This window comes from Dermacentor variabilis, chromosome 1 (genome assembly GCF_050947875.1).
Source record: "Dermacentor variabilis isolate Ectoservices chromosome 1, ASM5094787v1, whole genome shotgun sequence".
NCBI lineage: Eukaryota > Metazoa > Arthropoda > Arachnida > Ixodida > Ixodidae > Dermacentor > Dermacentor variabilis.
This window is the reverse complement of record NC_134568.1, coordinates 102,951,061-102,961,051: the sequence shown is the minus strand read 5'-3', so window position 1 is coordinate 102,961,051 and position 9,991 is coordinate 102,951,061. Positions and strand designations below refer to the sequence as shown.

The following is a 9,991-nucleotide window of genomic DNA, read 5'->3' as shown; positions in this document are numbered from 1 at the left end:
GTATGTCAATTTGTACCTTACGTGGATTGGTTACGATGTGTACAAGGGTTCTGTAAAAGCCGTATTTCTATAATACTATTTTTTTAGATTCATGTGTAACATTAATTTTGTCCGCTGTAGATGTGCTATTAGTTGAAATTTACAGAATTGTGATATCATTTTTCATTGTTGAGTTACAGAGTTATAAACTTGATTGTTTTGTTTGCTGAAAGTTTTACAATTTTGGCAAATTTTTAATAAAAAATTGACAATTTAAATGAAAAATTTGAGACCAGCAGTCACTATAATTCGAGTTTTTCTTAAATGTAACAAACATCGTGAAATTTGGTGCAGTGGTTGCCGAGAAAAACGAATTCCCCTTCTACATGTATTTAGATACGAGCACCCGAGCTAAAGCTTCCTCTTAAGGAGGTCGCCGAACTACAACGTGAGCCCCCCCCGAACGAAATTTCTGGCTACGCCACTGGCTGACACCGATAACTGCACTGAACTATAAAACAGTTTCAACGTGCACGTTAAAAAATAGCTCTTTTTTTTTTTCGGAAATAATGTGCATCCGAGTAATATGCCTGCGTTTCTACTAATCCACACTTCGTTCATTCAACCTGGTAATGACGAGTCAACAAATTGAGCAAATTTGTTTTCTACCGCGTCATAACATATCTCAGCTGAAAAAAAAATGTTCACCTGCTGCAGAAGAAAAAGTATTTTGATTCTTTTTTTCTTCAGGGAAAAATGACGTTATAAGGAAAGTTACATAAGCAAAGGGTGATTAATATTCAGAGCAAGTGATTTCACCTATTGTCCAGTCACGAAGGTGCGTTATAACTGCTGATTGTTTGACAGCTTAAGGGCGGAACCTAGCAAAAGTTGGTCATAGAAGAGGTCTGTTTTTTTTTTTGCGTAAAGCACATAGTATAAATACAATATCATTCAGAACAAGTGGAAGCGAGGTTAACATGTCGAAAGAGTGTCACATGCGTCGGTGCTGGCTTAACAATTCTAGACGAATTCACTGTCTCTTTGCTCATGGGTAAAATATCTCATATAAGCCGAGGCATAGCAAAAAAGAAACAATTGCGACTACGACGCAACAGCAAGGCTCTGCATATTGGTGTAGAAAGGAATATACAAACACAATCAATATAGACGCTTCTAGATATGGGCCCAATTTATATTTTAAATATGTCGGCTGAAGGGCAAAAGATTTACAGAACGTTTTGTATTTCTCTCACTTTCAACACCTCTGTATTGGGTCCTCTTAGTCCTTAGTATGAAAAGGCCAGAATTTCAACTAGTTAGCAAAAAGGGCGGATGTAGCAAAACGGCTTTTTAAATTTGTGCTTACGGTTTCTACGCCGCCGGTGCCGCCACCGCCGGTCGAAACCGACACGGCGCACACCTCTATATGCGGCCCAATCCACTTAGGGTGCCTCGATGCGCACCTGCTCAGAGAGCGGGCGCACATTGAGGCACCCTAAATCCACTACGATCGCAGCGCCGCCATAGTATTTTTTGTCATTGCGCGCCTCACTGCAATGCTTGCGCCGCCTCAGCAGCTCGTCCCAATCAACCTTATAAAGGCGGAGGCCTTTAATGGGCCATTGTCAAGGTCATCTGCCGTTAGCAGAAACTGTCACAACTTTCCGGCCTCCTGATTGGTCTCCTCTGTGTCATGAAGTCACTGTCGCTAGGCGCAGGTCAGCGCCTCCTGATTGGCTCGCGTGAGTGACGTCACTGTCGTCAAGTGCGGGTGTCGGTGTGGTTTGGCGCCGCGCGGGATGACTCATCACATCGGCACGCGTGGCGGCCGTGTGTTCGACGGTGCGCCCTGACGTCACAGTCTTCAGGTGCTTGAGGTGGCCTCCCGATTAGGTGCTGTGTGGCCTGACGTCACTGTCGCGTGGCGACCGTCTGCTTGGGTGTGGTGTGTCGGCCATAGAGAAAGAAATTTCAACAAGAGCGGACACTCCCATAGAGCCCAGCGGCCGAATTGACTGTAGCACACCAAGCGGATGTTGTTGACTCCTTCCGGTTTCGGTTTTGGGCGCGCGCGTTTTGAACACCACTTGGTACACGCCGCGCCGGCTCCGCTGCTCGGCGCGGCATTCATTTTTCTTTCTTTTCGCTTCTGCTGAGCCTCGCGTGGCCTTGGCGTGGAATCGTTTCATTATTAAGTAGAAATGATTGCGATTGACCTTTACAAGACTGCACCGAATCTGTTAGGTGCAATTTCATAAAGAAAACGAAAGACGCCTTCTGAAATGATGAAATGTTTATTTTGCTCTATATAAATGCTCGTTCCGGGCTTCTGCATTCATCCAAAGTTGTGGCACCAGGTAAGCAGCAGTCGTTGCCGTACGACGCTCCACCGGATGCCATCAACTGAAAGAAAGTAAATTACAAGCATGTATCATTTTGGTATATTGACCTAACAGGAGTATTTCGTGTAGAGGCGAAACGTGCGTAAGTGGTGAATGAGCGGCATTACAGATAAATTCACTTTTACGTATATTTCGCAGCAAAGACTCCTCCGAAACAATGCTACATAATTTTCAAGCAGCCCTCCTTTCCCGGGCATTATTTCCTGCACTTCAAGTGCACAAATACACGGGTGACTGCGCGTTTCCAAAGCAACTTTGCCTCAGTCGACACGATGGTACGCCAAGTACACAAAGGTGGCTACAACACAGGCTCAGCCAGACCATGTTACACGCTCGCAGAATGCCTTCTAATCGCACTGAAGTCAGACTCGTGGGTGCAAAGCCTGTTTTCAGTCGCTCAGAATACATAAATGTCATGTTCTTGAGCTCCTCCTTGTTATCTTTTACGCGTCCTGCCGGCGCATGCAACACTCCCGTGTTATCTCTCGGCAATCGCTCGTCGCGTTTTCGAGAAGCGTGAGTACCGAAATAAGGTATATGTTGTTGCAGGGCTATAAAAAGCGTCACAAACTTGTCCCACTAAAATTCAGTACACGCAAAACCAACTCACTATGGCCGGCTTGCTTTTTTGCTAACACCTTCACAACCCCAGGCGCGGCGAGCAAGCCTCAAGATATCCTAAAGAGTTACCAAATAAATTACAATACTTTTTGGGGTCAGAGAATGCGTAACGAACTTCTACCAGTAAGATTCAGTACACGCGAAACTGCGGCACACAGCCGAGCTGCTTTTCGCTAACTGCGTCAATAAGCCGGGCGCGGCAACCGTGCTTCTAAATTACCCCAAATATAACGACGTTAGTTACAATAATGTTGGGGGCCACAGAATGCGCGAAAACTTGTCTTAGGCGCTACGACGTAGTACACGCATGTACACGCGCAAATGCGTCACACTGCCGAGCCGGTTTTCGCTTACTGCGTCAATAAGCCGGGTGCGGCAAGCGTGCTCCAAAACTACCGAAATAAGTTACAGTAATGTTGGCGCTCATAGAAAGCGCCGCAAACATCTCCCAGGACGAGGCATTAACTCAAATTAACTGCGCCAGGACGGCGGAGCTGTTTTTCGCTAACTGCGCCACTCGAACTAAGCCTAAATGTGCTCAAAATGCGCCGCACACTGTCAAACACAATTTCTCACCTTGCCGTAGTTCAGTAGTGCAGTGGTGCCGTGTCGAAATGCAGACGATACGCAAGAAAAGCATAGAGAAGGCCGGGAGCCCAAAAACATGGGCTATATCCAAAACAGACGGGTCGGCGAGCACGCGAGCTTCGTACGTACGACCGGCCTCGCTCAGTCCTGCGGCTTGTCTGGCGCATGACGTATGTAGTACGCGCGTCTGGCGTGCCGCTAGCTTGTTGCTAGGCAACGAAACAAAAAGTTGCGAAGTATAAGTTCATTTACACGCAAAACTTTTTTACTTTAGTGGGAAGGAATAAAAAAAATAAAACGTTGTCTGGAAGTTTATTTCACATTCTTTTTTTTTTCTGATGCTCGCGTCAACTGACGGTTGTTGTTGAAACTAGGCGTGACGTGTTTCCTGTTGCCAGTTTTTGAAGAGTGTCCCCTCTTGTTGAATTTCTTTCTCTATGTGTCGGCGGCGGTGGCGGCAGTTTACTTTGCGATATCGTGTGGGAAGGATGCCTCGTCTCACCAAACCAGTGTCTCCCAACAGGCGACGTGCGGCAGCCGCAGAACGCGAGTGGCGCTCAAGAGAGGCTGAGCGTACACGTCGCATGCATCAGAGCGGTGAGGCGCGTCCAACACCACAGAGTCCAGGGACGCGACGGGCCAACGCAAGAGATGGCAATGCGTTTGAAGCGACTCGCTGCATCTCCGGGTACCAAGGCAAATGAAGCTCGGAAGCGCCGTGACCGCCATCTTGCCGCGGCAAGCCGAGCAAGTACAAGTCAATCGAGCGAAGTGGATGACAAGAAGGGACAACTACACCCCGACACCGCCATGGAAGAAGCATCCCCTCCTGATCCACAAACGGCGCTGCAACAGTTCCAGGCGGCCACAAACTACTTAAAAGACACTTCGTCCAGAACGACGTTGCAGGCATTTAATAAATAAATAAACAAACAAACAAACAAACATTCACATAACAGTGTACAAGTTGTGTACCTCCGTGGTGTTTCCGACGCAACAAATCGCCATTTGCAATGGTTTCAGGCTTGCGCCGTTTCACACTTTAGTCTCGACAAAGTGTATTCCGTTTTTTTCTAGTACACTCTAGCCCAACACAATCCTGCATGCACAACACCTCTGCCACGGTACGACACCTACGTGGCAGCCATAGAATAAAGAACCAGCAGCGCACACATGAGCACCATGATGAGCACCGACCATACACTCTAGAAAAATTTATACCCTTTGGAGTGTATATTTGTCACACAACGATACACTCTCTAAAAATGTTTACACCCTTTGGGGTGTATAACTGCCCCGCAACGATAATCGTCATCTGCCTTGCTTGCGTTTCTTTTCTTGAAAACGCCGCGCCCGCTATTTTCCTGTCGGCAATGCTATGTCATGCTGATAACGCGCATGCAGTTCGTTTCTATGAAGTACCGGGCTCGCAGCGTTAAAGGAAGGAAATGCGGACAAGACAGATGGCGTTTATCGTTGTGTGGCAAGTGTTGCGTTTCGCCTGCGACACGTGGTTTTGCCGGCGCGACTGCGGCGGGGCGGCAGACATTTTGGCCCGATCGTCGTCGCCGCAACGCTCATCGGCAGGTGTTTCCAGGCGCGACTGCGGCGATGCGACCGCAAAGGATCACCCTCGCATTCCAGTCATTGTGCCGGAACCAGGCGCTGCGAAAGCAGGGATCATCCTCTCATTACAGTCATTGTGCCCGACCGGCATCGCTACAACAGGGTGCTACGAGATCGTGCTCGACATGGTGCTACGGCATCGCTACAACAGGGTGCTACGAGATCGTGCTCGACATGGTGCTACGGCATCGCTACAACAGGGTGCTACGAGATCGTGCTCGACATGGTGCTACGGCAGCGCTACGACAGTGTGCGTCACCATTAGCCCATTGTACATTCACGTGCTCGTCGTTTGAGGGGTTCCTTCTTGCCCTCAACTGCGAGAGTATAAAAACATCTGCCCCGGACGCCAAAAGGGAGGGCTCCGATTTCTTCTGTTGAGTGAAGTGCTCTCCCGTCTCTCTACTTCGGTCCAACCTGACCGCCAACTCTTTGCGATGTTAAAATAAACAAGTTGTTTTGTTGTTACCAGTCGACTCATGCTTTGCCGGGACCTTCGGATGCTTCCAGTGGTACCCCAGGCCGCCAGGCCAACGCTACCCTTGGGGCTTGCGACCCAGGTACAACCACGGGCGTCAGCGCCGAGTTCCCAACAGATCGTACCAGCGGTGCGATCCAAACATCTGGTTGGCAGCGGTGAGATCGCCTCCGACTCCAAACAACTGTCTGCCAGCGGTGGGATCGCGACAACGGAGGCCAGCAGCGAAGAGATGCAGTTGACTGTATGCTGAGCAGCTCAACGACGATCCGGGAGCAGTGCAACGAGCCCTGTGTGACGACTGGTTGCCTGCAGCGGAACGACTGCGCGGAACTCTTGACTGCGAGGTTTGGTGAGTGCGGGACTTTCTTCTTCTGAGCTTTGCCAGGCTTTTGTTAGTGTCAGAAACAGAGCTGGTAATTGTGGTTGTCGTTGCTGCCGGGTTAGTTTGCGGCAAGACAATAGTAAGCAGTAGAGAAAGCAGCATTCAGAGCAGCCATGGATTTGAAGTCGTTGCGCAAACCGAAATTGTTGGAGCTTGCAAGAGAGTTGGGTCTGGATGTCTCAGACAAACTAAGAAAACCTGAACTGCTAAAGGCTATTCTTGAGTTAGAGGCTGAGGATGACGAGCTGTCGGAATGCCTTGAGACCATTGAAGAGAGGGAGACTGCAAAAAGACAGGAGCGCGAACTTAAAGAACAGAAAGAAAAAGAAGAGCGCGAACTTAAAGAACAAAAAGAAAAACAAGAGCGTGACCGTCAACACGCTTTGGAAATGAAGCGTCTTGAGGTAGAGATGGAACGCGCTCGTAATGGAAGTCAGGCACACGGTGCAGGAGAACGCGTATTGTTCAAAATGACTGACCTGATGCGGCCGTTTAAGCTTGGAGAGGACATTGGTTTGTTCCTGGTTAACTTTGAGCGAACGTGCGAGAAGCAGGGGTTCTCTCGGGAAACGTGGCCACAGCGCTTGCTCACTTTGTTACCCGGCGAGGCGGCCGACGTAGTCGCTCGCTTGGATAGAGAGGAGGCAGAGGATTTCGACAAAGTAAAATCGAGTCTGCTAAAAAAGTACCGGCTGTCTGCGGAGGCGTTCCGTCGGAAGTTTCGGGAAAATGAGAAAAGCAGAAGTGAGTCATACACAGAGTTTGCGTACAAGCTTATGTCAAACATGCAGGAGTGGCTCAAAGAAGAGAAAGCGTTCGGTGACCACGATAAAGTTCTGCAGTGCTTCGGGCTAGAACAGTTTTATAGTCGGTTACCGGAGAACGTGCGATACTGGGTCTTGGATAGGCCAGACGTTTGTACGGTGGCTAAAGCCGCTGAGCTAGCCGAGGAGTTTGTGACGCGTCGAGCTCGCGGAGCTAAGGACGGTCAAAAGGGTGAATTTGGCTCCAAGTTTGAGAGGCCGAAGTTCACGCCCATGAGATTAAAGGGGGACACGCGTAGTGCGGATGCGAGCGAAAGCAGTCCGACCAAACGTAAAGAGACGGCGGCAGCCAAACGCAGAAAGCGGTTCGAGATGAGGCGAGCGGGCGTTTGTTATACGTGCCAGAAGCCGGGTCACTTTTCGGCGCAGTGTCCGGAAACAACACCAAAGGTTGTGTTTTTTTCAATAGGCAGCACTGACGAGAACATGAAGCTTCTCGAGCCTTACATGCGAGACCTCCTCGTGAACGGGAAAGAGTGCCGAGTGCTTCGCGATTCCGCAGCTACGATGGATGTAGTTCACCCGTCTTACGTAGAACCCCATATGTTCACGGGCGAGTGCGCATGGATCAAGCAAGCCGTGGAAGCTCATAGCGTGTGTCTGCCGGTAGCAAAAGTGCTTATTGAAGGACCTTTCGGAGCGCTTGAGACGGAGGCGGCAGTGTCATCTATGCTGCCACCCCAGTACCCGTACCTATTTTCAAACAGGTCCGATCACCTCCTGCGCGAGAAGGGGCTTTTGTTTGGTGAAGCTAGTGTTCTGGCCTTAACCAGATCGAAGGTTCGGGAGCTCGCTGCAAAGGCGGTAGTTGCGGGGCCGACGTTATCAAACAACGAAAAAGGGTCAGAGGCGCAGCAAGCTGATATTCAGAGCACGCCCGAACAGAATAAAATTGAGTCTGTAGCGTTGAAGGCGCCAGATACTGGAGAGGAAAATCCCGATTCGGGAAAGTTAGAAGAGCTATCTACTGATTTGCTCATCGCGCCTACGTCAGACGGACTTGATAGGTTGCTAAAAGTCAGCCGGTCGGCTTTGATAGCCGAGCAAAAAAAGGATGGCAGCCTGGAAAACGTGCGCTGCAATGTCAAAGAAGGTATCGCCAGGAAAACTGCGCGTTTTGTGGAAAGAGGTGGAGTCCTGTACCGGAAGTATCTAGACCGCAGAGGAGTGGAGTTCGATCAGCTGATCGTGCCTCAATGCTATCGTCAGGATCTGTTGCGCTTGTCACACGGGGGTTCGTGGTCCGGACACCTAGGAGTTAAGAAAACTAAGGACCGTCTCTTGCAAGAGTACTATTGGCCAGGGTGTTTTCGGGACGCAGACCATTTCGTGAGGACATGTGACACTTGTCAGCGGGTGGGCAAACCAGGGGACAAATCGAGGGCGCCGTTGAAATTGGTACCTATCATTACGGAGCCTTTTAGACGGCTCGTTATTGATACTGTGGGACCTCTGCCGGTAACAGCCACGGGGTACAGACACATTTTGACTGTGATCTGCCCAGCGACAAAGTTCCCTGAAGCAGTGCCGCTTAAAGAACTCAGCTCAGTTGAGATAGTTAATGCACTACTGTCCATATTTGCGCGAGTTGGTTTTCCTGCAGAAATTCAATCAGATCAGGGCACAGTGTTTACTAGCGCTTTGACGACAACTTTTCTCGAAAGGTGTGGGGTAAAGCTGTTACACAGCTCAGTGTACCACCCACAGTCGAATTCCGTTGAGAAGCTCCACTCCGTCATGAAGCGCGTGTTGAGAGCGTTGTGTTTTGAACATCGAACTGACTGGGAGCTGTGTCTGCCTGGGGTGATGTTTGCTTTAAGGACCGCGCCGCATGCGGCTACGGGGTTTTCGCCAGCTGAACTGGTGTACGGTCGCTCGCTTCGATCTCCGCTTCGCATGCTTCGAGAATCGTGGGAAGGTAGGGGCGACGACCCAGTCGTGGTGGAGTACGTGCTTAAGCTCCTCGAACGCTTAAGAAGGGCACAGGAGTTGTCAGGTGAAGCAATGACAAAGGCCCAGCAGAGGGCCAAGGTTTATTATGATCGGACAGCCAGGGCCCGTCGTTTTGAGGTGGGCGATGAGGTCATGATATTGCGCACATCGCTAAACAACAAACTAGACGTGCAGTGGGAGGGCCCAGCACGAATTGTTCAGAAACTGTCGGACGTTAACTACGTGGTAAGTCTGCCAGGAAAGCGGAAAGCACAGCAAGTTTACCACTGTAATCTGCTCAAACCTTATAGACAAAGGGAAGCAGTGGTGTGCATGATGGTAAACGTTCCTGAAGAGCTTCCGGTCGAGCTTCCGGGACTAGGCTCAGTGACGAACAGGGAAGACACCGGTCAAGTCATTAGTGACCTTATCAGTAAAGCACCGCTGTCGCCTGAGCAGAAAACCGAACTACACCAGCTATTACAAGAGTTTCAAGGTCTGTTCTCTGAGAGGCCTGGTAGGACTTCTGTACTTACTCATGATATAGAACTTACCTCCACAGAGCCAGTACGATCCAAGGCGTATCGGGTGTCACCCCGCCAGAGCGATATTATGGAGGCTGAGGTAAAGAAAATGCTACAGCTCGGTGTTATTGAGGCAGGTGAGAGTGATTATACCTCCCCTTTGATTTTAGTTGAGGTACCGGGCAAGGAACCTCGTCCTTGCGTCGACTACCGCAGGCTTAATTCCATCACTAAGGATCAAATTTATCCGATCCCTAACATCGAGGAGCGCCTTGAGAAAGTTAGTAGCGCTCAGTTTATTTCCACCCTAGATCTTGTCAGGGGTTATTGGCAGGTTCCACTTACAGAAGAGGCTAGTAGGTATGCGGCGTTCATTTCACCAATGGGAACATTCCGTCCTAAAGTGTTGAGTTTTGGTTTGAAGAACGCGCCATACTGTTTTTCAAGTCTCATGGATAAAGTGTTGCGGGGACAGCAAGAATTCGCTTTACCGTATCTAGACGACGTAGCGATATTCTCCGCATCCTGGTCTGAGCATATGACACACTTGCGGGCAGTGCTAACCCGCCTGCGCGAAGCAGGCTTGACAGTAAAGGCTCCTAAGTGCCAGTTAGCACAGGCCGAGGTTG

At 49.6% G+C, this 9,991-nt stretch overlaps 1 long non-coding RNA gene across 1 annotated transcript; it reads right to left on the bottom strand.

Annotated features, from left to right (window-relative positions):
- Positions 1–2,257: 2,257 nt before the first annotated feature.
- On the bottom strand, positions 2,258–3,742 carry LOC142571764 (uncharacterized). The gene is made up of 2 exons (XR_012825948.1): positions 3,582–3,742; positions 2,258–2,385 (listed from the first exon to the last, which is right to left on the bottom strand). It is a non-coding gene; the product is annotated as an uncharacterized LOC142571764 (long non-coding RNA).
- Positions 3,743–9,991: the final 6,249 nt, after the last annotated feature.